This window comes from Melospiza melodia, chromosome Z, assembly GCF_035770615.1.
Source record: "Melospiza melodia melodia isolate bMelMel2 chromosome Z, bMelMel2.pri, whole genome shotgun sequence".
Lineage (NCBI taxonomy): Eukaryota > Metazoa > Chordata > Aves > Passeriformes > Passerellidae > Melospiza > Melospiza melodia.
This window is the reverse complement of record NC_086226.1, coordinates 69,781,108-69,788,910: the sequence shown is the minus strand read 5'-3', so window position 1 is coordinate 69,788,910 and position 7,803 is coordinate 69,781,108. Positions and strand designations below refer to the sequence as shown.

At 44.3% G+C, this 7,803-nt stretch overlaps 1 long non-coding RNA gene across 1 annotated transcript; it reads right to left on the bottom strand.

Moving 5' to 3' along the window:
* LOC134432359 (uncharacterized) lies at positions 1-5,347 on the bottom strand. The gene is made up of 2 exons (XR_010031308.1): positions 5,065-5,347; positions 1-3,901 (listed from the first exon to the last, which is right to left on the bottom strand). It is a non-coding gene; the product is annotated as an uncharacterized LOC134432359 (long non-coding RNA).
* Between the last annotated feature and the right edge of the window lie 2,456 nt (positions 5,348-7,803).

Here is a 7,803-nt window from a genome sequence, read left to right as displayed (position 1 = left end):
TTTATTTAGGCAATTTATTGAACTGCAACAGGAGACAGAGACTTAGATTGCTTCTGGCTTCCCAAGGCAAGGTTTATCATGTGCTAGGATATTAAGTCGTAGTTCCCACTTTTTCCATATTCCAGATCTTCAAAAGTTGTGTGTCTGGTTTGAGCTGAGCTCTGGCACGTAATAGCCTGCAGTAACAGCTTCTGATTAGTGCCACTCAGTGCTGAACGAGGGTATACGTGTGGCCACTCAGGAACGCTTCACAGCACGTGCTCAGTCGTGAACATTAAAGTCTGTATCAGTTTTTCCTTTCCTTCTCACGACACATCTTTGTGTCAACACCTCAGCTGTGCATATGGAGGAGATAACCCAGGGGGTTATCCCTGGTGCCAAGAGGGCTGAGACCCCCAGCTGAGAATAAACACCTTGCTCTGGAGAGCAGATGTAGAGAGCGATAAAAATTAAATATCGTTGACCAAAAGACACTACTTCACAATATAAAACTACACAAATTTCCACAGACAGAAGCCTCCCAGACACTCCCTGGAAATATTCAGGGCTTCTCCCACAATGTTTGGATGCATCTCCGTGGATACTTTTCCAGAAGCTGAGAGGAAGGGTCCTGTGTATGCCCCATCAGAAACTGGATGGTAAAATGCATTGAATCCTAATCTATAATATTTCTTCACTAGCTGTAGTACAGGGACCTCAGCCTCATGCTGTATTGTTTATCTGCTGGTACTGGTCCTTGCTTATCCTGTGTAGTTGGTCATCTGTTAAAGTCTTGTGTGGTTTAAATTTGTGTCTATCAAATAAATAATTCATTTTGTAATAGACTTAAACATTTTCAATAACTTGCAATGAGAGCGGGCTTTGGGGTGCTGGCCACCTCAGTAAAAGCGCTGTCTAAAGCCCAATGGCTGGGAAAGAGAAACTGGTTTAAAACTCCCTTCTCCATTTGTAACAACTTTGTCCTCATAAACAACAAAAAACAGCATGAATTGCTCCAGGGCTTGGATGTGTATGAGATCAGAAAACAATGGCTGCTGCAATAAGTGTGCGGCTCTAATGCTTGCAGAAAAGGAGTCTTAGCCTAGCAAAATAAAACTGAAATAAAATTACAGTTTGTGATGACAAACATGTATCAGCTACCATCTGTAACAGTGTTCTATCACCAGAAGGCTGGAATAAGAGTTATCCTGCTTTAAACTCCTCCAGGAAATACAGCATCCTTGCTTATGGGTTTTGGGGGGTTTTCTGTTTGGTTGGTTGGTTTGTTTGGGGTTTTTTATTGGCATAAATTGCTTTTTTCTGGTCCCAAAATAAAAACTTTATCACTTTCATTCTTGGACAACGTAGAAGAGTCCTGAAAAAACTGGGATATTGGTTCAATACAACACCAGCTCATGGGCTCTGTTTAAAGACAAGGGTGTTCCCATCCTGCCTTCATCACTGATTTCAGTGGCTACATACCAAACCACAAAGCTTTTTGCCCAGCATTGCCTGTCAGGAGCCAGATGATGCTCCAAGCATGTGAAATTATGTCCAAATACCTCGTGGAGTACCTGCAGTACTGTTGGGCCATCAAGAGGACATACTAACAAATCTACACCCTTACTCCTTAAGGAGTTCCTACTGGGGTCTATCAGACTGAATTTGGAAAAGCATTAAGCAGCCAGAAGAGCCATGCAATCACTGGTTCTCTGTGTTATAATCACATCAGCACTAGACGATTCTAGATCGTCCCACAGGACTGAATTTTTGTGTGTAACTGACAGGCTGCCTGCGCAAACTCAGTGCCACCGTAGGTACATGAGTAACTGATAAAGGAGATCTTGCACCTAAATCTGAATCCTGCTCCCTCATCCCTAAAATGCCTTTTGTCTCCCTCTTCCTGGGTCTTCCTGGAGGATTTATTTTCTAACTACACTTCGGGGGATGCAGGCTAGCCATGTGAACACACAGCACCTGAGCTTCCTTACCTTCAGTAAGGCAGGTTCCTTTGGAAAACTTATCTCTGTTTTCGGTTCAGCTGATACCATACCCATAGCAGAAACCCTGCAAAATCACCCAACACTGCCATCTGTGCAGGCACAAGCCCTCTCGCCAAACGTCTGTCACTGAGATGATACAAGAAGAAAACAGTTATATTTTCTTGCCAAAACACACACACACCCTACATCTATGCAGATAATTGTGCAATTATCTGATAGCTGGTGAATGCTCCATGCCAGACCATTTAAGTTGAAATGCACATGGTAATTGTCTGGACACCTAATGCTCTGCTCCATGCTGATGCCAGGAGTTGCACTGTGCATGTGTTTGGTGAGGGAAGAAGAGGAGAGTTGCCAGATGAGCTAAAAAGGTGCCATCAAAACTAGTTAGAGCTCAGCTCTGATGCCTCTTTCCATCTCTGCGTGCTTCTTCTAGAGCATAGGCAGTTCCTCATGCAGATTCACTGCTGCTCATAATGCAAGTCAGCAGTCACCTTCTCAGTGGCACTACATCAGAAAAAACAGCATCTGTATTGATTCTCCCTCTATGGAGGCAAAATACTAATCTTCCCCCACAACTACTGTAAATAAGGAAGATAGATATCTGCAGTATCTGGAAGTTCCTAAAATCCACAGATTCTGCTCATCTTCAACTGTCTCTTACTGAATTTTGTGCTAGCACATGCAGCAAAGACACTGACACACACCACAGGCTCCTGGCAGATCCCACTGTTGTTCAGCAAGAACAAGGATTTTAGATGCTGTTTAGAGGCACCCAGCTCTCACTGGGTGAACCAGAACGTATTTCCTGCTGGCCTGCAAGCATCAGGGGCCTGATGCAGCACCAATGTGGTCTGATCAATTTCTGGTCTGCTAAATTGTTTCATAACCACTTCTTACAACTGTGTAAACAGACGTGTCTCCAGAAGGGGCTCCAGATCCATGAGACTGAGCACAGATGCTGTGGAGAGATGACCCCCACAGCAGATGGTATGGCAAAGGAGCACGCAGCCTAACTCTCCGTTTTTGTAGCATGGGCAATGTTTTTCCACTCAATCATTTCTTCATGCGACCCTGCACATGAGAACTTCTGGCCACCCTGAGCCTTCAGGTGTCCTTCACCAAGGTCCAGACACACAGAAATCTCCTTCCAAAAGCAGATGAATGGCGCCATCTTGTATGACAGAGTTAATGGTTCCATGGCTAGCGGCATCCTATCTCCTCAGCGCTCAATGCTTCTGCTGCTTTTCCTGAGCTACACATTTAAAGCATGGTTTTCTCCAGTCCTGTTTCGTTTACTATTTTGCATGGTGTAGTGGTTTAAAAATAGCTTGGAATTAAACTCCAAATAAGGTGTTCCTGTTCCCCCACTCCTATTCCAGTGAGAGAGGAACAAATGTTAAGATAACAATGGTTGAGATAAAAATTTACTGAAAACAAACGGCAATGAAATAAGAAACACAGAAAACCAGCGCAATACTAATAACAAAAGTATGCCAAAGGGAATGTGCTTTACACACAAGAGATGTTCGCTACCTCAACTCAGCATGCTTGGCTGCTGAGACAAAGACAAGATGGCAGATGCTCTCCCCAGATGGCATTCTCAGTCCCTGAGCACAAGACAGGGAATAAAAATGATGGAAAAACCTCCCAAAAGCTGGAATAATCTATGATGTGTCACCTAATTTTGACTGCTGGGCTCAACTGTGCTTAGTAGCATCAGCTTGTCTTGGGTCTTCTATGCTTGGCTTGGCTTGGCTAGGCTCAGGCTCAGTTTTATTCCCCATGGTTCTTCCCACATGGTCACCATAGTGCTCTGCTGGGCTCAGCTGTGCCTGCTGCTTGGAGTTGCATTCTTTCTGAGGGACAGGAAGGGACGGGCACTAGCAGGAGAGGGACAAAGTCTGCCGTGGTGGTCCCTGAGAAAAGAAATGGAACAAAACAGTGCTGCTTCTGCAGTGTGTTCGCTTCTTCTACCCCCAAAGCCACAGCCCAGCGATGATGGAGGGGGTACAGAACAGCAGCCCAGCCGTGCCTGCGTGGCCACAGCCTCCACAAGCAAAACTAGGAAATGTGGTGACAAGTGTAACTAAAAGTTATTGCTAGTACATTAGGAGTTTTCAGGTAAATAATCATAGAGTCATATAAATGTTTAGGTTGGAAGGGACCTTGGAGATCATCTAGTTCCAACTCTCTGCCACAAATGGGTGGCATTTGGATGGGGTCCTTGTGCTGGACCCCATCCAAAAGCCAACTAACCTGCCTTTGACACTTCCAGAGATGGAGCATCCACAGCTTCTATCTGCAACCTGTGCCAGTGTCTCACCCTCACAGCAAAGGATTTCTTCCTAATATCTAAACTAACCTCACCCTGATTAAAAGGTTTTCCCTTTCCCCTTTTTGGTTAAAGGGCATTCCCCCTTATCCTATCACTTCATGCCCTTGGATAAAGTTCCTCTGCACCTTTCTATTAGAACCCCTTTAGAACTGGAAGATACCCATGAAATCTCCACAGAGCCTTCTCCTCTCCAGGCTGAACAGCCCCAGCCATTCTGTTCTTGTAGAAAGGTGCTCCAGCCTTCTGGTCATTGTCATGGCTCTTTTCTGGATTTGCTCCATGAGGTCCACATCTTTCTTATGCTGGGGAGCCCAGAGCTGGATGCAGGTTCCAGGTGGGCTCTCCCCAGAGCAGAGCAGAGGAGCAGAATCCCCTCCCTGCCCTGCTGCCCACGCTGCTCTGGATGCAGCCCAGGACACGTTTGGCTCTCTGGGCTGGGAGTGCCCATGGCTGGGTCATGCCCAGCCTCTCACCCACCAGCACCCCCCAGTCCTGCTCACAGGGCTGCTCTCCATCCATTCTCTTCCCAGCCTCCATTTGTCCTTGGGATTGCCCCAGCCCAGGTGCAGCACCTTGTTCTTGGCCTTGTTCAACTTCATGCATCAGCCCACACTCAGGTATCTCTTTCCTCCAGAGTGTCACCACACCACACAGCTCAGTGTTTTTAGCAAACTTGCTAAGGGTTCTCTCAATCCCACTCTCCACATCACTGGCAAAAATCTTAAACTGCATCAGTTGAAATACCTGTCTCCGATAAACTCCACTCACATCATGCTATGCAGCGTGGACCGCGGCCTGAGACCTTTTGACCCAGCTAGCGATGAGGGCGGCCAACAGCCCCACTGCAGCGGGGGCGTCAGTCCCGGCGGCAGGGCCCCAGGGCTGACAGCTTCAGGCACCCCTCGGCGGCGGAGGCCTCGGGCTGTGCCTGCGGGACGAGGTCTCGGGGGAGAGCTGCGAATCAGGACGAAGCGAATGGAAGTCAGACACTTCCTGGGGTCCAAACAGGTTTAACGCCCGGGGGCGACCAGCCGGGAGTGTCAAAGAAAAGGGGTTGAGCACGAGGTTATAAAGGGAGGTGGGAACCAAGGGAGGGGTTTACAGAAAACCAATCAGGAGAGGTTGGGGGATGAACTGAACATGACAGACTTGAAGGGAGAACCAATGGATACATTGTATAGGAGGGGCCCCGGGACCACAGCCAATCACGTCCCCTACTGGAGGGAACATTCTGGAAAACTAGGAGGGGTGGGGAGTGATTGACTGGGCCCAGGGATGAGAGAAAACTATACATATTTGGAAATGGAGGGAGGGGGAAATTATATAACATAAGGAAAACCATGGCAACTACATAATAGACAGAAACTGAGGCGGGGCAAACTGGGAGGACAGAACCATCACAACAAAATGGGGGAGAAACAGAACATACCAACAACACACACTACAGCAATGCTACATGCAGGATTTTGTCTTAAAGCTCCTCCAGGTGTCATTTCCTTCTAGTTTTTTAGAGAAGCAGCAAAGTAAGCATCTCATATGCTGCCAGCATGTGCACGCTGCTGCTGGTTATCCAGCCATTCCACCGGCTGTGGGAGCACAGCAGTTCTTCAAGTGGCAATCTAAGTTAATCAGTGTACAAAGGGAAAAGTGAAAGTAGCTGATGTACCAGAATGTTGCCAATTTACTTACCTGAATCTGCATTAAACACCTTAACCATTAACCACCCACTTCATACTTGCTTTTAGACCAACAGAAGCTCATTACCTTCTACCTCTGTGAAGACAGTTTAATCCAAGCTATAAAGTTTAATCCAACAGGTTTACTGTGCATGTGTAACTTCCATGTCTCTTCATCCAAAAGTCTTCCTTTCCTTCTTCCACTTGTTACTGGGAAAACAGCAGGAACTTTGACAGGATTCTTTTTACATGTTTTATGAGCACAGTCCATCTGCTAGCACCAAGAATCAATAATGGATTTTTTTTTGGCAGAATTTGCCAGGTGGTGGAAATGCATTCCCAGAATACCTGGTGAAAAGCATGTTCCTCTGTATCTCACCCATGATATCACTTACCTCTTAGTGTCCTGCACTATCCTGCATTGATGTCCTAAAAACAACACACATTGCTGTTCCCTAGATACCACTTTTCAGAGGGATTTGGCTTTTTCCTTTTTCTCATGTTTCTTTGGCAGTACTCTAGACATTGACCTTTTTCCAATTGGGATCTTTCACTTTCATAATATAGGGGCTTTATTAGCTTTAGTTTTCTGGTCTTTTCAGTTTAAAACTTCTTGAACAGAAAAACTTTACAAGCCTGCCTTAAAAGATGCATATTCTTGGATTCACACTTTATTCTAAATGAACTTTAAAATGAAACAATGTGGAAAGCAGACCTTACTGCTGAAATTCTGCATGCAAAATAAATAATTTCAGGCCAAATTGTGCCTTGGAATTGAGGTTCAGGAAAATGACTTCCAAAAGGCTCTCCAAAATGGCTCTAAGAATGTAGGCTTTCAGTCTACTATATTGAGATTAAATAAATACATGGTTTAAGTCAAGTTTGCTTTTAAGTACATTCCTGAGCAGGGAAGGATTTACTTAAGCAATTGTTTAACTGTTTTCCTGAAACACAACCCCCGAAGTCAGGAGTGTATGACAGCAACTATTTCTTGGTCAGCTGACTTAGACTTTGCTAATCAAAATGCAGCAGAGGTGCATGGGAACTCCCCAGCTATGCAGATACTCACACTTGAAAAACATGAGACACAGCTTGTGCTTTTTTTATATAACATGATTTGAAATGCCTCATAAATTGTTTTCACTTGATTAAAGAAAAGACTCAACTTTGCAGAAAACAATTTATTAAATACATAAGACTTGGTTGCTACACCTAATTACAGACAAAATACTGTGAATAAAGCATGCACTTACCACAGACATCAATGACTATTTTGATTTATTTTAAATGGTCTTTATTTCTGTAAGTTAAGGCTGTACCAATACAAATTTTAAAAATCAAAAATACAAAGTCACACTACAATAGTAGCAAACATTGTACAGACACTGAAACCAATCTCTAATGCAGCAGAATCAGACTTCTTAAAGATTATCATGAGAGAATAAAAATGGAGGTGAAGTGCAATAAAGATCTGAATATCTCTGGAATTTACAGACCAGTAACAGTGAATGTCATACTCCAATTAGCACAAACAGAATCCATTATTTTCAGAAGCCTAACTATCTGAGAACTAAGCAAGAGAGAAAACTCATAAATACTACCTTAAAAAAAACCCTCTTGGTCTTTATTTTCTTCTTATTGAGGGCACTTCTGTACTCAAATACTTAAAGAATATTTTTCAAGACATTGTGGCAGACAACAGTACAATACACATTTGATTAGTCTATCCCCATTAACAAACAGTGGAGTGCCTTGAAGAAGAAATATACATCACAACAACAACAACAACAACAAAAATTAACTGACA